Source organism: Salvelinus alpinus, chromosome 31 (assembly GCF_045679555.1).
Source record: "Salvelinus alpinus chromosome 31, SLU_Salpinus.1, whole genome shotgun sequence".
NCBI classification, from domain to species: domain Eukaryota; kingdom Metazoa; phylum Chordata; class Actinopteri; order Salmoniformes; family Salmonidae; genus Salvelinus; species Salvelinus alpinus.
Genome location: NC_092116.1, coordinates 19,791,085 through 19,814,998, shown reverse-complemented (window position 1 = coordinate 19,814,998; position 23,914 = coordinate 19,791,085). Strand labels below are relative to the sequence as shown.

At 42.9% G+C, this 23,914-nt stretch overlaps 1 protein-coding gene across 1 annotated transcript in view; it reads left to right on the top strand.

Annotated features, from left to right (window-relative positions):
- The first annotated feature begins 9,181 nt into the window (after window positions 1–9,181).
- LOC139561924 (galactose-3-O-sulfotransferase 3-like) overlaps window positions 9,182–23,914 on the top strand; it is an 81,245-nt gene continuing 66,512 nt past the window's right edge. Inside the window, exon 1 of the mRNA XM_071379361.1 lies at window positions 9,182–9,548. The gene's annotated coding sequence lies outside the window, so the exon portion shown is untranslated. The remainder of the gene's footprint in view (window positions 9,549–23,914) is intronic.

Below are 23,914 nucleotides of genomic sequence, written 5' to 3'. Positions count from 1 at the left end.
CCACCTATTGTCAATTGTCAGTCAGTGAGTAGATTTGGTGTTCACTTTTTACGAAAGAACGGGACAACTACAAGTAAATGTATGAGAGGGGAGTTGACTCGCTGAGAATAGGCTTCTGTCCCAAATGGCACCCCATTCCCTATATACTGTAAATGTAGTGCAATAATTCATATTTTAAAAGCCTTTCTGTCTATATCTGATGTTTACATTTAGATTTTGATTATTTATCAGATAGATGCTCATGTCAAGAGTGACTTAAGTGAGTTCATTCAACTAAGGTAGGTAAGAAGACAACCGCATCACAGTCATTTCAAGTAAAAACGTTCCTATATCTATCTAGCTATATCAGCAAAATCAGTGCTAGTTTTTTTGTGGGGTGCTACGGATTCAACTAATGTTTAACCAATGTTATGTTGAAATTATATGACATTCTCTCTCTATGGAAATGTATGCTAGCCTACAGAGTTCTCCCTCGCCCTCCATTTGGTAAATTTGACCACAACTCTATCCTCCTGATTCCTGCTTACAAGCAAAAATTAAAGCAGGAAGCACCAGCGACTCGGTCTATAAAAAAAATGGTCAGATGAAGCAGATGCTAAACTACAGGACTGTTTTGCTATCACAGACTGAAACATGTTCCGGGATTCTTCCGATGACATTGAGGAATACACCACATCAGTCACTGGCTTTATCAATAAGTGCATTGAGGACGTCGTCCCCACAGTGACTGTACGTACATACCCCAACCAGAAGCCATGGATTACAGGCAACATTCGCACTGAGCTAAAGGGTAGAGCTGCCGCTTTCAAGGTGCGGGACTCTAACCCGGAAGCTTACAAGAAATCCTGCTATACCCTGCGACGAACCATCAAACAGGCATAGCGTCAATACAGGGCTAAGATTGAATCATACTACACCGGCTCCGACACGCGTCGGATGTGGCAGGGCTTGCAAACTATTACAGACTACAAAGGGAAGCACAGCCGCGAGCTGCCTAGTGACACGAGCCTACCAGACGAGCTAAATCACTTCTATGCTCGCTTCGAGGCAAGCAACACTGAGGCATGCATGAGAGCATCAGCTGTTCCGGACGACTGTGTGATCACGCTCTCCGTAGCCGACGTGAGTAAGACCTTTAAACAGGTCAACATTCACAAGGCTGCGGGGCCAGATGGATTACCAGGACGTGTGCTCCGGGCATGTGCTGACCAACTGGCAGGTGTCTTCACTGACATTTTCAACATGTCCCTGACTGAGTCTGTAATACCAACATGCTTCAAGCAGACAACCATAGTCCCTGTGCCCAAGAACACAAAGGCAACCTGCCTAAATGACTACAGACCCGTGGCACTCACGTCCGTAGCCATGAAGTGCTTTGAAAGGCTGGTAATGGCTCACATCAACACCATTATCCCAGAAACCCTAGACCCACTCCAATTTGCATACCGCCCAAACAGATCCATAGATGATGCAATCTCTATTGCACTCCACACTGCCCTTTCCCACCTGGACAAAAGGAACACCTATGTGAGAATGCTATTCATTGACTACAGCTCAGCGTTCAACACCATAGTACCCTCAAAGCTCATCACTAAGCTAAGGAACCTGGGACTAAACACCTCCCTCTGCAACTGGATCCTGGACTTCCTGACGGGCCGCCCTCAGGTGGTGAGGGTAGGTAGCAACACATCTGCCACCCTGATCCTCAACACTGGAGCTCCCCAGGGGTGCGTGCTCCCCTCCTGCACTCCCTGTTCACCCACGACTGCATGGCCAGGCACGACTCCAACAACATCATTAAGATTGCTGACGACACAACAGTGGTAGGCCTGATCACAGACAACGACGAGACAGCCTATAGGGGGGAGGTCAGAGACCTGGCTGGGTGGTGCCAGAATAACAACCTATCCCTCAACGTAACCAAGACTAAGGAGATGATTGTGGACTACAGGAAAAGGAGCACCGAGCACGTCCCCATTCTCATCGACGGGGCTGTAGTGGAGCAGGTTGAGAGCTTCAAATTCCTTGGTGTCCACATCAACAACAAGCTAGAATGGTCCAAACACACCAAGACAGTCGTGAAGAGGGCACGACAAAGCCTATTCCCCCTCAGGAAACTAAAAAGATTTGGCATGGGTCCTGAGATCCTCAAAAGGTTCGACAGCTGCAACATCGAGAGCATCCTGACCGGTTGCATCACTGCCTGGTACGGCAATTGCTCAGCCTCCGACCGCAAGGCGGGTAGTGCGTACGGCCCAGTACATCACTGGGGCTAAGCTGCCTGCCATCCAGGACCTCTACACCAGGCGGTGTCAGAGGAAGGCCCTGAAAATTGTCAAAGACCCCAGCCACCCCAGTCATAGACTGTTCTCTACATGGCAAGCGGTGCCGGAGTGCCAAGTCTAGGACAAACAGGCTTCTCAACAGTTTTTACCCCCAAGCCATAAGACTCCTGAACAGGTACCCGGACTATTTGCATTGTGTGCCCTCAATATTAATACCCGTCCTGCAGAATAAAGGCTGTTAGATTCCCGCTATAAGGATCGCACCGCTAAGATGATCACTACTGAGATTTCAACACGCCCCGGGGTCAAAGGGGAGTGGGTTTGATGTAGTGTATGTGTTGTGTGTGTGTGTGTGTGTTTGTGTGCATGTGTGGCTGTGTGTGTATGTTTTCATGAGGTTGGGTGACAGGTATATCCATTGGTATGAAAAAGGTGATAAAGTTCCGGCCAAGAAACAGTGATTGTTCTTCACTATACTTGGTATTGTAGACCTGTCCTCAGCCAGCTGTCTACTCAACTCCAAGCACCATACAGATCTTGATTTGATCTCTCTTTTGTTGTTGAGAATTGTCCAGCACAGCAGGAAATGCAAACTTGTAGTGTATTTGAGTTTTAAAAAGACTTCTAAAGTTTGTGATTTGCACTTAGAAATGTCAGACTAGATTTGCCTTAACGAAAAATGTATCAACCCCTACAAAAATGTCCATTAGTTGTAATCCACATAATAATTCACATTCCCTGTTGCTGCAGGATTATTTTCCTGCTGTAGCAAACAGGCTCAAATGACGATCCTACATCTGTACGAGGGATGGGGGAGGAGGAGGAGAGGAGAGGAGGGGAGGTGGGTGAGGAGGGGAGGGGAGGGGAGGTGGAGGAGGGAAGTGGGGGAGGAGGGGAGGTGAAGGAGGGGAAGTGGGGGATAAGGAGGGGGGTGGGCGAGGAGGGGATGTGGGGGAGGAGTTCTACCTGGAACCAAAAAGGGTCATCTCCTGAGGACAGCCGAAAAACCAATTTTTTCTAAGAGTGTAGGGGGTTTATCTCTCCTAGATTGTGTGTGTGTGTGTGTGTGTGTGTGTGTGTGTGTGTGTGTGTGTGTGTGTGTGTGTGTGTGTGTGTGTGTGTGTGTGTGTGTGTGTGTGTGTGTGTGTGTGTGTGTGTGTGTGTGTGTGTGTGTGTGTGTGTGTGTGTGTGTGTGTGTGTGTGCATGCTTGCGTGAGGTGAATTATTCAACTCTTCCATGTAGGAAGATAAGAGGGCTTTTAGTGGCAGAGGGTCCCCTCAGAGGTCACAACAATGTCACCATTGGCACCAAAGACACACACACACACTGTAATTTCTTCACACTTCACATGGTAAACATATCAAACATGTTATTTGAATTTGGTTCTATACGTTGTTTCATATTCCGTAAAGTACATGGACAATGAAGGTGCAATGATGAAGTAATGACATAAGTATTACACACTAATGGGTTCATGCATGATTAATATGAACCAGATGTACATGAGGTTCTGTAGATCATTGTTTCTCTCATGATAAAATCAAATCAAATCAAGTTTATTTTATATAGCCCTTTGTACATCAGCTAATATCTCGAAGTGCTGTACAGAAACCCAGCCTAAAACCCCAAACAGCAAGCAATGCAGGTGTAGAAGCACGGTGGCTAGGAAAAACTCCCTAGAAAGGCCAAAACCTAGGAAGAAACCTAGAGAGGAACCAGGCTATGAGGGGTGGCCAGTCCTCTTCTGGCTGTGCCGGGTGGAGATTATAACAGAACTATGCCAAGATGTTCAAAATATTCATAAGTGACAAGCATGGTCAAATAATAATCATGAATAATTTTCAGTTGGCTTTTCATAGCCGATCATTAAGAGTTGAAAATAGCAGGTCTGGGACAGGTGGCGGTTCCATAACCGCAGGCAGAACAGTTGAAACTGGAATAGCAGCAAGGCCAGGTGAACTGGGGACAGCAAGGAGTCATCATGCCCGGTAGTCCTGACGTATGGTCCTAGGGCTCAGGTCCTCCGAGAGAGAGAAAGAAAGTGGCAAATGTATCTATATTGCATACCAAGGTTACTTACTTATATTGTTGTCTAAAATGTTAATTTGTAATTATTATTTCATTATAGGAGGACAATCTTTTTCATAACTGAAACTCATCAGATAAAATTTTGGCATCCAATTTCTACAGCTATTGTGGAAAGTTAATTTATGGCAGGTGTGCTTGACCAACAAACAGACAGATATCCCAGTGTAAAAGCCATAACTTTGAATAATGAAAAGCGTGACAACATTGAATCAGATGTAGGCCTATGCGGCCTATTAATAATCATGAATCATCATTTTTTTTAAAGCACAATTGTTGCAATCAAATAAACTAATACATTCTACGAAACTATAAAACTTTTTTAAAAAAATTTATTTGCACATGTCCAATATTGTTGACCTACATTGGCTACGTCCCAAATAGCACCATGTTCCCTATTTACAAAACGACTTTTGACCAGGGCTTTGGTCAACAGTAGTGTACTATAGTAGTGTACTATACATAGGGAATAACGTATTGGACACAGCATTGTGAAGACAGTGCGATGTGTTCATAACAAGCGGAGGAACATGAACTTCATGGATCAACAAATGGTTCAATAACGAGACAAGACAGTGTTGTTTAATGAGGCAGTGTCTCCCTCTATTGTCCAAGCAACTGTCTCTCTAGTCTACCCTGACCATATGGACACTGCAATATGGCGCCATGGGCCATCCATACACAACCCATCATCAAATCATAATAATATTCTCATTTTTGCCTATTGAGAGACTGAAGTTATGGGTGCACTAAAAAACATAATATTTAGTTTTCTAATAGGGCCGGCCAATATCTCATGTATCACTTAGTCAATCAGCAGCATCAGCAGCATCCCAGCTAACAACAAACGTTCCCTCAACTTTAGAGAACGTTCCCTTAAAAGTCTCATTAGGTCATTAAGTAACGTTTTCATAGAAATGTTCCTGTGATGTGCCAGGAATGTTTCCAAGAGACTATTACCTTAATGTCAAATAGAACTCACCCAGAACGGGGTTACCATGTTCTCAGAACTTAAGATATTAATGGTCGAGACACGTTTCATGGGAACATTGCACAAACATTAATGTATCCAGTTTTCTATGGGTTAGGACAATATTACCTGAACGTCCCACCGAATATACACAGAACATGGTTGCCATGTTCTCAGAACATAAGATATTAATGTCCTAGACACATTTCATGGGAATATTGCAGGAACATTTCTGTTTATCAGTTGTCAGGACATCATCTGATGGTCCTAAATTAATGTTCTCCCCAAAAAAAGTGTTTCATTACACATCACGCCTTGTAACTGTTGCCAAGCCAATCAAGGCCATTATTGGTGAACCACTGATCCATTCATACTTACAAAGTGCTTTTAACATACAGTGTTTTCAACTTTGACACACTTCGATGTAGATGATTACATTGTGCATGTTCATTTATGCAGTAATTATTATTCAACATGTCCTCATCTGGGATTTGCACTTACAACCTCTTGGTTCACGGTACTCCGATCTCCCGGCGATGCCACCATGTCCGTGTCAGGTGTTGGTTAATCTGACTAGTCTCATCATTGATTTGATTTACTAATTTCAGCAATTTAAATGTTATAGTTGTCTAATATTGGTGGGGGCATGTTAACCTGTTTTAATGATACTCCTGAATCACTATTATCAATAAAATAGGTTTTCTTGAGTGTACTTTTAACACAGCTGAGATTTACTCCAAAGTGCATTCACCCTATTGCTTACACCTATCCAGTTGTTTCATCTACATAAGCGCTTAGGGAGGAGGGGTTAGGGTTTCTTCTGGACAGGGCCATAACTATACTGGCCCAATAAGCACATGACCTGGAGCAGGGATCATCAACTAGATTCAGCCACAGGACAATTTTTTCTTGAACGGATGGTCAGAGGGCAGGAACATAATTACTAGTAATTTGTAGACTGCAAATTGACCGCAAGAAGCCCAAACAGATATAATATTTGACTAAAATATAATCATTTCAAACCGTGGGAATACTTTGGAACAGATTTTCTAAATGAAAATCACTTGGAGCCGATATACTGGTGTTTTTACAGTCCTTTATGTCCTTGGTTCAAGACCCGACAGGGAGGTCACCCTACTCTCAAATTCTTAGCAATATACAGTACCAGTCAATAGTTTGGACACACCTACTCATTTGTAGAATGTATTATTTCATAGTTTTGATGTCTACACTATTATTCTACAATGTAGTAAAATAGTAAAAAATAAAGAAAACCCTTGAATGAGCCGATGTGTCCAAACTTTTGAGTGGTACTGTATGTTAAAGTCATTATTTGGCGACAGTCATAAAACACCTATCTGATCTAATTAAAATGAGTGTGTCAATGACACATGTTTGTTCTACAAGGTATATGCGGTGGAGATTTTTAAAAGATGATAGTTCTCTTTGAGATGCTCAGCTACAGTGAATTCTGAAAGTATTCACACCCCTTGACCTTTTCCACATTTTGTTACGTTACAGCCTTGTTCTAAAATGGATTAAATTGTTTTTTTCCCCCTCATCAATCTACACACAATAGCCCATAATAACAAAGAAAAACAGGTTTTTAGAAATATTTGCTAATTTATTTAAAATCAAGAACTGAAATATAACATTTACATACTGTAAGTATTCCGACCCTTTACTCAGTACTTTGTTGAAGCACCTTTGGCAGCGATTACAGCATCGAGTCTTCTTGGGTGTGTCGCTACAAGCTTGTCACACCTTTATTTGGGGAGTTTCTCCCATTCTTCTCTGCAGATCCTCACAAGCTCTGTCAGGTTGGATGGAGAGCATCGCTGCACAGCTATTTCAGGTCTCTCCAGAGATGTTCGATTGGATTCAAGTCCGGGCTCTGGCTGGGCCACTCAAGGACATTCAGAGACAAGCCACTCCTGCATCGTCTTGGCTGTGTGTTTAGGGTCACTGTCCTGTAGGAAGGTGAACCTTCGCCCTACTCTGAGGTCCTAAGCGCTCTGGAGCAGGTTTTCATCAAGGATATCTCTGTTCGTTGCTCCATTCACCTTTCCCTGGATCCTGACTAGTCTCTGATTTTCTGGTTAGTGTTTGTTGCACCTGTCAGAACTGTTTGTTGGTCGTTTTGTTGTTTTTGTTCGTGTATTCATTCTTGATTAAAAGTATTATGGATACGTACCACGCTGCACTTTGGTCCTCCTCTCCTTCTCCCGACGACGACAAGCGTTACACTCATAGCAAATGGTCTGAATACTTATGTAAATAAGGTATTTCTGTTTTTTGGTTTTAATACATTTGCAAAAAAATCTAAAAACCTGTTTTCACTTTGTGATTATTGGGTATTGTGTGTAGATTGATGAGGAATTAGTTTTATTTCATAAATTTTAGAATAAGGCTGTAACGTAACAAAATGTGGAAGAAGTCAAGGGGTCTGAATACTTTCCCGAATGCACTGTATATAGAATTAATAAATACTTATAATTTGCATGGAAAGTGGAAATTTAGTTAAGGGGAATATCCTACAGATTCCCATCTTTCAATGTGAAACTCGTTTTAATTAGATCAGAGAGGTATGATGTAACTGTTGCCAAATAATGACATTAACATATTTTGGTGAGATTGGGATAGTAGGGTGATTAAACTTGATAGGTGTAAGGATGTAATCAATAGGGTGAATGCACTTTGGAATAAAGCTCAGCTCTGTTAAAAGTACACTCAAGAAAGTATTTTAGTGATCATAGTGATTCAGAAGTATCAGTTAAACAGGTTAACATGCCTCACCAACATTAGACAACTATACTGAAAGCCCTTCAATTGCTGAAGTAAGTTCATCAAAAGAGGCTGTGAGTTCAAATCCCAGGTGAGGACTGTTGAATAATGACTACCGTAGAAATGAACATGCACATTGTAATCATGTATGTCAAATGGTGTCAAATATGTAAGTTAAAAACACTGTATGTTAAAAGCACTGTGTGGGAGTATCCCTAACCTTGCCAACAGACAAAGAGCTATGAATGGATCAGGGGTTCACCAATCAGGGCCTTGATTGGCTTGGCAACAGTAACAAGGTGTGATGTGTAATTAACAAACTTTTTAGGGGGAGACATTTATTTGGTTCCATCAGGTGACATCCTGACAACTGATAAACATAAATGTTCTTGCAACGTTCCCATGAAACGTGTCTAGAACATGAATATCTTATATTCTGAGAACATGGCAACCATGTTCTGTGTATATTTGGTGGGACTTTGATGGAATATTCTCCTAACCCGCAGAAAACTGCACACATGAATGTTCCATAAAACGCATCCAACCAATAATGTTGTATATTCTGAAAGCATTGCAAACATTTATTTATTTTTATTTCACCTTTATTTAACCAGGTAGGCTATTTGAGAACAAGTTCTCATTTACAATTGCGACCTGGCTAAGATAAAGCAAAGCAGTTCGACACATACAACAACACAGAGTTACACATGAAGTAAACAAACATACAGTCAATAATACAGTAGAAAAAGTCTATATACAGTGTGTCTATATACATGTTCTAGATAAGTTGTGTTTGACATTAAGGAAATGTTCTCCTAACTCTAACCCCAAATCCCGCTAAAAAGGTTCTCAGAAGGTTTTTGCTAACACAGATACAATGTTCCCCTAACAAACAAAAACACTGGACACTAAAACGTTAACGGAATATTACGGGTAACATTACAAAAACGTTCTCTCTTCCTAGAATTGTTAGCTAGGATCCCCGTGTGTGTGCGTGAGTGCGCAGCTTAGTTCATTTCGCCACCACGACTGGGGGACCAGAGAGCGCGTGCGCGCATTCAGCTTGGCTATTGAAGAAAATCGGTCTCGAATGAACTGACTGTCTCGATCGTGCACGAGGGATCTCAAAGCATTGATGAAAGACAGCGGCAGAGCAGCGCAAGCAGCGACTTGCCGATTGCGACAGCGGGACAGCGTGGCAATTAAATGTAAAACGACCGATTTCACAGCGTTTTCGAAGTCCTAAAGCCCTGTCTCTATCATGAATGAATAGATGACGAAGAGGAACCAGGGAAAGGAAGACTGGAGGTTCGCTTCTCTCATTACGGGGTGCCGGTGAAAGAGGGGTAACATTGGTCAAAAACGTAAAAAGAGAATAACCGCACCATTATCAGTCGCGTCTGTCTGTCGTGAGATGACAAAGGTGGGTGATAAAGAATATGTGTGTTTTTGTTTATCTGTAAGAGCACTAGTTTTATTTTAAACCACGTTTATCGCTATTTCATCCATTTTTATGGGGGGATATGTATCTGAGTATTTCTGCTGGCATGTCCCCCGGTAGGCTAGTCTAAATCAGAATACATTATTGTGTCGTTTCATTGTGTTTCCAACGTCACCGCCACTGGTGAACCCCCTGCCCCCGGTTTTAAGTCTTTAAATGTTTGGCGCTGCGGTGTTGTCAGTCACAATGATGAACAGGCAACGACGTTCCCGTGGGCTGTTGTGACACTGACAAGATACATCGTGCATGTGTCATTTCAACCCGTCAGTTGTTCTCTCGCCGGTTCTCATGTCATCATTATCATTATTATTGAGTGTGAAATGAATTATCCCAATTCCCAATATTGACAGTTGGGTCTGAGTGCCGTGCTCATATTCGCTCGGTCTTGTCCTGTCCGGTCTATAGACCGCGGACGGTAGACTACTTTGCGAAGATGTCCAGCAATCGCTTCAAGGAAACTCACAAGTCAATAGATGATGATGCTTTTTCTATCATGATAATCTATCTGAAAGCGGTATGATTGAAAATTATAGCCTATCCATTATATTAAATTAAATTGGTTTAAAACTCTCCCCACGTTCATTTCCATGAAAGGAGTTTATCATTTCAGAACATGAGATGGGAGAGAGGAAAAGGAGAGAGAAATTATTAAGATATGATAAAACATAAAAGAGGTCAACGATAAGAAAAATATTTTAAATGCATATGATTAAATGCAAACTTTAAAAAAAAAATCTATAGTAATTTCCTTATCATACAGCCAACCTATTTGATTTAGTTTGCTATGGGGTTATTTGCAGTGGACCTGGCATCTGATCATTCTACCACGTTTCTGTGTGCGTGCATATGCAGATCCACCACAGTGTATTCAACTGAGGACAAATCAAGTGTATCGAGACCGTTGCACCACAGTATAACATTAACCTCTAAGCCCAATTCATAAAGACTTGTATCTCATTAACTCATTCAGATGTATGACATACACACCACTCTAAATGCTATAGTAACAAGATGCATAATCATAGGTCATGCACAAGCAGTGTTGTAGTGTGTTGGATTTGTCTTCGCGACTGTGGAAACACAATACAGAACAATGAATGTGTGCTCTTGAAGTGACAATGCAGGCTTATGGATAACAGTGATAGCAGCCGCCACACACACACACACGTGCGCGCGCTTCCACACGCACAGTTACACACTTTCTCTCTCCTCCCCCTCTTTCTCTTGCTCTTACTGTCCCCTCTCTCCCTCCTCATCTCTCTCTCTACGTGTCCCTCTCAATTCAATTCTCTCTCCCTCTTTCCCTCTCTCCCATCCTACCCCTTTCTCTCTCCCTGTTCCCATCTCCTCTCTTCCTGTTCCCATCTCCTCTCTCTCTCCCTGTTCCCATCTCCTCTCTCTCGCCCTGTTCCCATCTCATCTCTCTCTACCTGTTCACATTTCTGTCTCTTTCTCTCTCTCTCTCTCTCTCTCTCTCTCTCTCTCTCTCTCTCTCTCTCTCTCTCTCTCTCTCTCTCTCTGACCCCCCTTCCTCTTTCCTCCCTCTCCCTCTCCCACCTCTCACTTTCTTTCCCCCCTTTCTCGCTCTTCTTGCTCCCCCCCCTCTCCCCCCCTCTCTCGCTCTCTCTCTCTCAGCCCCTCTCTCTCTCCCTTTCTCTTGTTCCCTGTACCCTCCTCTCTCGCTCTCTCTCTTTCTCCCTCTCTCTCGCTCTCTCTAGCTCTCTTTGTCCCTCTCTCTCTAGATCTCTCTTTCTCTCGCCCACCCTCTCACCCCTCTCTTCTTCTCTATCTCTCTCCCCCTCCCCTCTCTCTCTCCCTCTCTCTCTCTGCCTTTCTCCCTCTCTCTCAATTCAATTCAAGGACTTTATTGACATGGGAAACATATGTTAACCTCTCTCTCTCTCCCCCCTCTATTCATCTCTCTCCCCCCCCCCTCTCTCTCTCTCTCTCTCTCCCCCCTCCCCCCCTCCCCTCCCCTCTCCCCCCCCCTCCCCTCTCCCCCTCTCCCTCTCTCTGCTCAGTGGGAAAGTTAATATGATAAAGTGTGTTTACTCCATCGATCCAGATAACATTTTACACAGTGGCTTAGACCGCTGGTGTCAAGGGACATATTACTCAGATGTATGTCTAGATTCTGTAGGCTCTATCTGTAGCCTGATCCCAGATCTGTATATGCTTTAGCCAACGTCCTTGGCTGTTGTTATCATGCCGTACATAGCAACGACAGTCAGAGGAGTACACTAAAGCAGTGGTTTTCAAACCTCTTCTCTGGGACCCCCAGACGACTCACCCGATTCACCTAGTCATGGGCTTAATGATTAGTTGACAAGTTGAATCAGGTGTGCTAGCTGTGGAATAATTAAAATACATGGAAAGGCTGGGGGGCCCCGAGGAGAGGTTTGAGAACACCCTGGGCTAAAGCACTTACAAATCTGGGACCAGGCTGCAGAGCTCCTCATACCACTACCTCATCCCTCTCTCTAGTTGTGTGTGGTGTGTAGATGTGTGGTGTGTAGTTGTGTGGTGTGTAGTTGTGTGGTGGCTGGTGGGCTCAGTGCAGACTGGCATTTAAGAAGGAGCATGAGCCTGATTACAGACCTTGTGATTAAATATTTACTTGCAGCATCTCAGCAGCCGCAGAGGGGTGTGTGTGTGTGTAAGAGAGAGTGGGGAGACAAAACAAGTGTGTGTGTGTGTGTGTGTGTGTGTGTGTGTGTGTGTGTGTGTGTGTGTGTGTGTGTGTGTGTGTGTGTGTGTGTGTGTGTTATATGAGAGATAAAATCAATGTGGTAATGGGGAGTTAGCTACTACAGTTAGGGTCCAGGAGTTTTCCCTGACCGTATCGATGGGCTATCCTCTCCTATGTTACCATCTAGCGAAGCGAGCATTCTGCATAGTGCCCACTGTCAGTCTGACAACGTGGCCAAACAGCTAGAGAAACAGATGGTAAGGGTTTGCAGAGCCGAGTGGGAGCCAGAGGTTGGGCGTGTGTCCAGTGGGCCCGGGCGGCCCTTGTTGGTGCAAAAACATCATTTTCATCTCTTTGTAGATGTACAGTACAACATCCCCATCCATGGGGACCTGGATTAAACGGACCGTCAGGGATTACTGTTTAAAAAGCCCTGTATCTGGCTGACCTCTATGCCGACTGGGGACTGGGCACACGACACACACACACATGCACGCACGCACGCACGCACACAAACACTCACACAATAAACACACACACACACACACACACACACACACACACACACACACACACACACACACACACACACACACACACACACACACACACACACACACACACACACACACACACACACACACACACACACACACACACACACACACACACACACAAGGGGTGGGGGGTGAAAAAACAGGATCGGTGTGGTTGGCTTTGTATAGCAGGTGTGGATATGGATATTATTTGCCCTCAATTCCTTGTCCTTCTTTTGAGCAGCTGTTGCTGAATGACCTCAAGGGATTTTCAGGCCAAATAGAATCTGATCCATCAACATGTTACCAAAAACGTTGAAACTCATAAGCAAAGGTCGTGTTCGAACATGCAAGAATAAAGCAACAAGTTTTGAACCAGAAAATGTCTTTGTCCTGATTGGCTGTATGTGGTTGGCACTTTGGGGCGTGATTGTGATGGTGAAGGTCTGGGGTAGGGGCCTACACCTCAGGTGTGGCTGGGGTCCTGGGTGAAGTTTCCCTATAGGTACAGATCTAGGATCAGCTTCCCCATGCCACAGTCCTAACCTTAACCATTAGGAGGTGAAATTTCACCCTACACCAAAGCTGTGACTGGCAGAGTGGGTGTGGCTGTTAGAGTTGCCCTCCAGCTCCACCGCTATCGTTCTAATAAACCTGAGGAAAGACTACCCCTCGGAGGAAGGAAACACAACACACTTCGCCACATGGAGAGATCATCAAACAAATACGTCCCCTGCCGAACGGCTTCCACATACATAGGTTCAGTTTGGTCCTAGCAGAACTCGGCTAGGCGAAGCGAACATCTGTTCTCATATACTCGCACTAAAGAGCTTCACTTGAAAAATTAGAAAAAATTGACAATATTACTGTTGTTTGTACGTCTTGAGCCACAGTAGCAACAACATAGCACTTAATCAAAATATATCAATCAAGAAATCAATTCATTTTGACGTTTTTGCAGAGGACATCCTAGTCGTGCAATTTTACATCTAGCTAAGATGTTTGGTGTATTACTTGTCAAGTGAAAACATGTGCATGAAAACTAGAAGTAACTGCAGACAGTAGGGCCTCTCTGCTGCTGCACTCTCTCCTCTCTCTCGTTGAATGACAGCAAACACTTCATTGAAGAATCCCGTCCACACTTCCCACCCCTACTGTTGACCAATCACCGACGAAGGGACGAAGACTTCGTCCCTTCTTTGCCTCAATAAAAAAAATTGTGTGCTCGAACAGCCGGGAAAAAAACCTGCCGAACACCAAAATGAACAAAAACATATACAGTTGAAGTCGGAGGTTTACATACACTTAGGTTGGAGCCATTAAAACTCATTTTTCAACCACTCCACAAATTTCTTGTTAACAAACTATAGTTTTGGCAAGTCGGTTAGGACATCTACCTTGTGCATGACACAAGTAATTTTTCCCAAAATTGTTTACAGACAGATTATTTCACTTATAATTCACTGAATCACAATTCCAGTGGGTCAGAAGTTTACATACACTAAGTTGACTGTGCCTTTAAACAGCGTGGAAAATTCCAGAAAATGATGTCATGGCTTTAGAAGCTTCTGATAGTCTAATTGGCATCATTTGAGTCAATTGGAGGTGTACCTGTGGATGTATTTCAAGGTCTACCTTCAAACTCAGTGCCTCTTTGCTTGGTATCATGGGAAAATCTAAAGAAATCAGTCAAGACCTCAGAAAATAAATTGTAGACCTCCACAAGTCTGGTTCATCCTTGGGAGCAATTTCCAAACGCCTGAAGGTACCACATTCATCTGTACAAACAATAGTACACAAGTATAAACACTATGGGACCACACAGCCGCCATTAACGCTCAGGAAGAAGACGCGTTCTGTCTCCTAGAGATGAACGTACTTTGGTGAGAAAAGTGCAAATCAATCCCAGAACAACAGCAAAGGACCTTGTGAAGATGCTGGAGTAAACAGGTACACAAGTATCGATATCCACAGTAAAAGGAGTCCTATATCGATATAAGCTGAAGAAGATCAGCAAGGAAGATGCCACTGCTCCAAAACCACCATAAAAAAGCCAGACTATGGTTTGCAACTGCACATGGGGACAAAGATCGTACTTTTTGGAGAAATGCCCTCTGGTCTGATGAAACAAAAATAGAACTGTTTGGCCATAATGACCATCATTATGTTTGGAAGAAAAAGGGGGATGCTTGCAAGCCGAGGAACACCATCCCAACCGTGAAGCACGGGGGTGGCAGCATCATGTTGCCACCATCATGTGCACTTCACAAAATAGATGGCATCATGAGGAGAGAAAAGTAGGTGGATTTATTGAAGCAACATCTCAAGACATCAGTCAGGAAGTTAAAGCTTGGTCGCAAATGGGTCTTCCAAATGGCCAATGAGCCCAAGCATACTTCCAATGTTGTGGCAAAATGGCTTAAGGACAACAAAGTCAAGGTATTGGAGTGGCCATCACTTTGCCCTGACCTCAATCCTATAGAACATTTGTGGGCAGAACTAAAAAAGCGTGTGCGAGCAATGAGGCCTACAAACCTGACTCAGTTACACCAGCTCTGTCAGGAGGAATGGGCCAAAATTCACCCAACTTTTTGTGGGAAGCTTGTGGAAGGCTACATGAAACGTTTGACCCAAGTTAAACAATTTAAAGGCAATGCTACAAAATACTAATTGAGTGTATGTAAACTTCTGACCCACTGGGAATGTGATGAAAGAAATAAAAGCTGAAATAAGTCATTCTCTCTACTATTATTCTGACATTTCACGTTCTTAAAAAAATGTGGTGATCCTAACTGACCTAAGACAGGGAATTTTTTATAGGATTAAATGTCAGGAATTTTGAAAAATTGAGTTTAAATGTATTTGGCTTAGGTGTATGTAAACTTCCGACTTCAACTGTATTATTTTGTCATGATATATGTGCAAACTGTTTAGACTGGGAAGCATGCAGCAGGCTTTAGCCCGGCGCACAATGATGATGTAACTAAACAGCACTAGCGGCAATATGCCATCTGGGCTCACTCTAGAATTCTCATCGGGCCTGACATTTCGAGCCCAGTCTGACCCAAGTCATGTGAGCTGAAGCCATTACTCAGGCTCAGTCCGACATCACAGAAATGAAATGTGCCCGAACCTGAAATAAATCCTGATTTCTACAAACCAGTATATTGATTTTAACTTGTTGATTTTAACTTTTAACTGGTGCTGAGAACAATGTGTTGGAGGCGGGCAGCAGCTGATTGAGGAGACAAAGAAACATCCGTTGTGCCTAGAAAAAGCTCAGAGACAGGAAATGTGACCTTAGTTATGATCAACCTAATGAAGCAAGTGTTGGAATAAAGGAGACTAATGCAATTGAAGGCATGTACACTAGCACATCTTGATAAATCAATGTCCGATTTTTCTTTGGATATTTGGTAACAACTAGGCTGGGAAAATGTTAGCTAAATTGAGGTGAGTGCTCATCTTCACTCTAGTTGGCGCATATATTAATAAACAGAACATTTTGCTAGCATGTTATGTACTTCTCCGCAGTAGTCTGTTCTACTCCCTAACAAAAGCTTATGACTTGTCTGATAATCAGTCAATGTAATTTCGTTTCACTAAATCTCTTTCTGTATATTTTGTTCATTGATCTCTCACTGGGCGAGTGGAGCCGGTAGCTCATTTATTTGTTTGCTCATCTATCACTTTTCAGAAAGGTTTGCATGCAATAATGTAGCCTAAAGCAAATGTATTATTTTTCTCGACTCACCTAGCAGCCTTAAATAATCTATCCGCCATTGAGCTGTGAGAAAGCGTCATGTCTTAACGTAACTCTTCCTACTTCTATACAATCAATCATTCATTCATTCATGTCATTACACAGCATGAGTCATTCATGTCTTTAAATATTTTGAAATGAAATAACAAATGGAGCCTTGTGTAATGAACACGAGGGGAGACAGTGTGCTGGTTTCAAGCGCAGGGCGCAGCAGGTGTTCATTGTAAAGGACCACAGGAGGAGGCAGGTAGCTGGGTCCAGGGGTAGGCTGAATCTAGGTGTTTGAGAGTGTGAGCTGGAAAGTGGGCTGGAAAGTGAGCTGCGTTCAGGAGATCTAGGTGTTTGAGGGTGTGAGTTGGAAAGTGAGCTGCGTTCAAGAGATCTATGTGTTTGAGGGTGTGAGTTGGAAAGTGGTCTGGAAAGTGAGCTGCGATCAGGAGATCTATGTGTTTGAGGGTGTGAGTTGGAAAGTGGGCTGGAAAGTGAGCTGCGATCAGGAGATCTATGTGTTTGAGGGTGTGAGTTGGACGCAGACGTTACACCTTGAATAATGAAGCAATAAATAAATAATTAGATTTTCCGCCAAACTTCTATTTGAATAATCGCTCAAAAGCCCAGTGTTTTAAATGTATGTTTGATTAGGAAAACATTTGGATCAGTTAGGGGTCTACTTTTGATAGTTTACAAGGTCCAGCAAGGCACATTAGCAGGGCAGTCACAGGGTGAAATTTTTAGGATGTATCAGTGTTAACAGATGCCATTAAAATATGGTCTTCTTCTGTACTGAGATGCGCTGCCTGTCATGGTCTTGTGGATCATCATTCTCCCGAAGTGCACTCCAGCCTATTCGTATCAAAAATTGAAACATTTCAATCACGTTTCTCTGGCCCAGCCAATATTGGAAGCCTGGTGTGTCTACAGCTGCTGTGGCTGAGAGAGAGCCATCTATAGTAGGCTAAAAGGTGTACAGACACACACCGTTTTTTTTCTTAAGCCAGTAAGACAACCCGGAAACCCACCGGGAACTCTGAATAATACTGTGAGTTGCCGAGAATTCATTCATTTTGGACATGGGGACTGTGAAGAGACCCCTGGTATGGACAATCTGGAATTTTCATCACAGTAATAGTTCTCATAAAAACTAGAAGAGAGGCAGTTGATCTCACGTCAACCCTCAACCAGGAAACACTGGCCTGCATGTTGTTGATGTTAGTTCTGTGTGTGCAGTTCAGGGCAAGGTGTGCTGCTCTGTTTGGAGCCTGCTGCAGCTTTGCTAGGTCTTTCTTTGCTGCACCTGACCTTATTACCAGACAGTAATCAAGACGGGACAAGACCAGAACCTGAACAACTAGTACAGTTGATATTTGTGTCAAAAACGGAGAACAATATTTTTATAACAGACATAAGACCGGGCCGTCGGACACCGTCGGGTTCGGGCTGAGAATGAGAAGTCTAGCTGACACCGACCTACAAGAACAAACTGGATTGGCGCCCAGTTACAGTGTCCAGTATCAGGACCAATTCTGTGGAAAGCCACATTGGATATCCACAGGTGTGTACACAGGTGTCATAACAGACAACTAGACCTTTCACTGCTTAATAAAATACAGTAGGATGTTTCAAACAACTCGTTTTTTATTCAAACAAATCCTTACTAGCAGCAAGCAGTCAAAAACATAATTTTTGAAATGTTTTTCAACACAACAAACAATGTTCAAACGGAGTAGATCATTTGCGATGAAAACAGATTAAACTGCAGTGTACAGTTGAAAATACTGATGAAAAAAAAACAGATACAACATTGATAGTGTATAGGTGTAAAAACAGATACAATATTGATAGTGTATAGGTGTAAAAACAGATACAACATTGATAGTGTATAGGTGTAAAAACAGATACAATATTGATAGTGTATAGGTGTAAAAACAGATACAATATTGATAGTGTATAGGTGTAAAAACAGATACAACATTGATAGTGTATAGGTGTAAAAACAGATACAATATTGATAGTGTATAGGTGTAAAAACAGATACAATATTGATAGTGTATAGGTGTAAAAACAGATACAATATTGATATTGTATAGGTGTAAAAACAGATACAATATTGATAGTGTATAGGTGTAAAAACAGATACAATATTGATAGTGTATAGGTGTAAAAACAGATACAATATTGATAGTGTATAGGTGTAAAAACAGATACAATATTGATATTGTATAGGTGTAAAAACAGATACAATATTGATAGTGTATAGGTGTAAAAACAGATACAATATTGATAGTGTATAGGTGTAAAAACAGATACAATATTGATAGTGTATAGGTGTAAAAACAGATACAATATTGATATTGTATAGGTGTAAAAACAGATACAATATTGATAGTGTATAGGTGTAAAAACAGATACAATATTGATATTGTATAGGTGTAAAAACAGATACAATATTGATAGTGTATAGGTGTAAAAACAGATACAATATTGATAGTGTATAGGTGTAAAAACAGATACAATATTGATAGTGTATAGGTGTAAAAACAGATACAATATTGATAGTGTATAGGTGTAAAAACAGATACAATATTGATAGTGTATAGGTGTAAAAACAGATACAATATTGATAGTGTATAGGTGTAAAAACAGATACAATATTGATAGTGTATAGGTGTAAAAACAGATACAATATTGATAGTGTATAGGTGTAAAAACAGATACAATATTGATAGTGTATAGGTGTAAAAACAGATACAATATTGATAGTGTATAGGTGTAAAAACAGATACAATATTGATAGTGTATAGGTGTAAAAACAGATACAATATTGATAGTTGTATAGGTGTAAAAACAGATACAATATTGATAGTGTATAGGTGTAAAAACAGATACAATATTGATAGTGTATAGGTGTAAAAACAGATACAATATTGATAGTGTATAGGTGTAAAAACAGATACAATATTGATAGTGTATAGGTGTAAAAACAGATACAATATTGATATTGTATAGGTGTAAAAACAGATACAACATTGATATTGTATAGGTGTAAAAACAGATACAACTTTGATATTGTATAGGTGTAAAAACAGATACAACTTTGATATTGTATAGGTGTAAAAACAGATACAATATTGATAGTGTATAGGTGTAAAAACAGATACAATATTGATAGTGTATAGGTGTAAAAACAGATACAATATTGATATTGTATAGGTGTAAAAACAGATACAACTTTGATATTGTATAGGTGTAAAAACAGATACAATATTGATAGTGTATAGTTGTAAAAACAGATACAATATTGATATTGTATAGGTGTAAAAACAGATACAACTTTGATATTGTATAGGTGTAAAAACAGATACAATATTGATATTGTATAGGTGTAAAAACAGATACAATATTGATAGTGTATAGGTGTAAAAACAGATACAATATTGATAGTGTATAGGTGTAAAAACAGATACAATATTGATAGTGTATAGGTGTAAAAACAGATACAATATTGATAGTGTATAGGTGTAAAAACAGATACAATATTGATAGTGTATAGGTGTAAAAACAGATACAATATTGATAGTGTATAGGTGTAAAAACAGATACAATATTGATATTGTATAGGTGTAAAAACAGATACAATATTGATAGTGTATAGGTGTAAAAACAGATACAATATTGATAGTGTATAGGTGTAAAAACAGATACAATATTGATAGTGTATAGGTGTAAAAACAGATACAACATTGATATTGTATAGGTGTAAAAACAGATACAACATTGATAGTGTATAGGTAAAGGTGTAAAGGTCTTTCCCCTTGAGGGGCATGACTGACTGGCAGGGGTCAGTAATACTGTTACCGTAATAAATTATGATCTTCCAACTGACCCGGCTCGGTGCGGAGCATCGTGTGAGTGTGAGAGAGAGTGGTGTAGAGCGACTCTCCCCTAGGGTGTCTGGAGGATTAATTAGTCTCTCCTCGGATGGAGGGTCTCTGTAACGTATGCGTCGCTGTTTGTAACATTGCTTTGTGGGGAAAAATATATAAATTCTGTGCATACATTTTGTGAAGAAGATTAATAATCTTCTCTTCCTATAACACCTGCACCCCTTCCTCCTACACCCCCTCCTCCTGGTTGGTGGAGGACCTCCACCCCCTCCTCCTGGCTGGTGTAGTGGAGAAAGAGGACCTCCACCCCCTCCTCCTGGCTGGTGTAGAGGAGAAAGAGGACCTCCACCTCCTCCTCCTGGCTGGTGTAGAGGAGAAAGAGGACCTCCACCTCCTCCTCCTGGCTGGTGTAGAGGAGAAAGAGGACCTCCACCTCCTCCTCCTGGCTGGTGTAGAGGAGAAAGAGGACCTCCACCCCCTCCTCCTGGCTGGTGTAGAGGAGAAAGAGGACCTCCACCTCCTCCTCCTGGCTGGTGTAGAGGAGAAAGAGGACCTCCACCTCCTCCTCCTGGCTGGTGTAGAGGAGAAAGAGGACCGCCACCTCCTCCTCCTGGCTGGTGTAGAGGAGAAAGAGGACCTCCACCCCCTCCTCCTGGCTGGTGTAGAGGAGAAAGAAGACCTACACCCCCTCCTCCTGGCTGGTGTAGAGAAGAAAGAGGACCTACACCCCCTCCTCCTGGCTGGTGTAGAGGAGAAAGAGGACCTCCACCCCCTCCTGGCTGATGTAGAGGAGAAAGAGGACCTCCACCTCCTCCTCCTGGTTGGTGTAGAGGAGAAAGAGGACCTCCACCCCCTCCTCCTGGTTGGTGTAGAGGAGAAGGTAGAGGACCAGAGTATTTAGCGCCCGACGAGCCACTAGAGTTAGAGGAAGCTCGAGTGGCGTGTGGAATCTGATTACCGTCTTTTAAAGCTCTTCGCCACAGCAGCGAGATATCACATTTACTGCTGCCTGCCTGCAGCCCTCCCTCTCTCGCTCTTCCCCCCCCCTCTTTTCGCTTCCCCCCCCTCTCTCCATCACCATCCCTGTTTCTCTTCTCTCCTTTTTATTTGTTTCTCTCCCGGTTCCCTCTCTCTGCCCCCCCTCTCTTTTTTATTTCCTCCCCCCTCTCTTCATCACCATCTCTGTCTCTCTCCTTTCCTTCTTCTGTAACACCACATCTCTGTCAGAGGCTATGTGCCATCTGCTCTGGCATTTTTAGAATTCGGAGAACTTGTGGGAACAGCACATTTATTGTTACATCACAATTAATAATTCAATCAACCCCACTGGCAGACTCACAGGCACTAGCCTGAGCCCAGATCAGTTTTTACTGTTTTGCCATAGCCTTGGCACTCATTGTCACGCAAGACAGCACAAACAGATCCAGGATCAGGCTACACTCACGTGTCTATGAGGCGTTACAGTACAATACATGGTATACATCCTACAGAGGAAAATAACTTCATATAAGTGGAGCTGTGTATAGCTGACTCTCACAGGAAATAAGTACCAAGAAAATGACCCCCTTCATCATCATCATCATCAGTTTGACCTATGGCCTTTACCCCCTGACCTTTGTGGCGTGTGTGTGTGTGTGTGTGTGTGTGTGTGTGTGTGTGTGTGTGTGTGTGTGTGTGTGTGTGTGTGTGTGTGTGTGTGTGTGTGTGTGTGTGTGTGTGTGTGTGTGTGTGTGTGTGTAGAGAGAGGGCAATGTGAAGAGCTTGATAATGTGGTTTTATAACAGAATACTGTTTACAATTATCTCGCTAAATTAGACGCAGGTTGGCACAACAGCATCGTGGTAACTGACTGTGCTTGGCAGTGTGACAGCATCGTGGTAACTGACTGTGCTTGGCAGTGTGACAGCATCGTGGTAACTGACTGTGCTTGGCAGTGTGACAGCATCGTGGTAACAGACTGTGCTTGGCAGTGTGACAGCATCGTAGTAACTGACTGTGCTTGGCAGTGTGACAGCATCGTGGTAACTGACTGTGCTTGGCAGTGTGACAGCATCGTAGTAACTGACTGTGCTTGGCAGTGTGACAGCATCGTGGTAACTGACTGTGCTTGGCAGTGTGACAGCATCGTAGTAACTGACTGTGCTTGGCAGTGTGACAGCATCGTAGTAACTGACTGTGCTTGGCAGTGCGACAGCATCGTGGTAACTGACTGTGCTTGGCAGTGTGACAGCATCGTGGTAACTGACTGTGCTTGGCAGTGTGACAGCATCGTGGTAACTTTCTGTGCTTGGCAGTATGACAGCATCGTGGTAACCTTCTGTGCTTTGGCAGTGTGACAGCATCGTGGTAACTTTCTGTGCTTGGCAGTGTGACAGCATCGTATTAACTTTCTGTGCTTGGCAGTGTGACAGCATCGTGGTAACTGACTGTGCTTGGCAGTGTGACAGCATCGTGGTAACTGACTGTGCTTGGCAGTGTGACAGCATCGTAGTAACTGACTGTGCTTGGCAGTGTGACAGCATCGTGGTAACTGACTGTGCTTGGCAGTGTGACAGCATCGTGGTAACTTTCTGTGCTTGGCAGTGTGACAGCATCGTAGTAACTTTCTGTGCTTGGCAGTGTGACAGCATCGTGGTAACTGACTGTGCTTGGCAGTGTGACAGCATCGTGGTAACTTTCTGTGCTTGGCAGTGTGACAGCATCGTGGTAACTGACTGTGCTTGGCAGTGTGACAGCATCGTAGTAACTTTCTGTGCTTGGCAGTGTGACAGCATCGTGGTAACTTTCTGTGCTTGGCAGTGTGACAGCATTGTGGTAACTTTCTGTGCTTGGCAGTGTGACAGCATCGTGGTAACTGACTGTGCTTGGCAGTGTGACAGCATCGTGAGCATCGTAGTAACTGACTGTGCTTGGCAGTGCGACAGCATCGTGGTAACTGACTGTGCTTGGCAGTGTGACAGCATCGTGGTAACTGACTGTGCTTGGCAGTGTGACAGCATCGTGGTAACTTTCTGTGCTTGGCAGTGTGACAGCATCGTAGTAACTTTCTGTGCTTGGCAGTGTGACAGCATCGTGGTAACTGACTGTGCTTGGCAGTGTGACAGCATCGTGGTAACTTTCTGTGCTTGGCAGTGTGACAGCATCGTGGTAACTGACTGTGCTTGGCAGTGTGACAGCATCGTAGTAACTTTCTGTGCTTGGCAGTGTGACAGCATCGTGGTAACTTTCTGTGCTTGGCAGTGTGACAGCATTGTGGTAACTTTCTGTGCTTGGCAGTGTGACAGCATCGTGGTAACTGACTGTGCTTGGCAGTGTGACAGCATCGTGGTAACTTTCTGTGCTTGGCAGTGTGACAGCATCGTGGTAACTGACTGTGCTTGGCAGTGTGACAGCATCGTGGTAACTTTCTGTGCTTG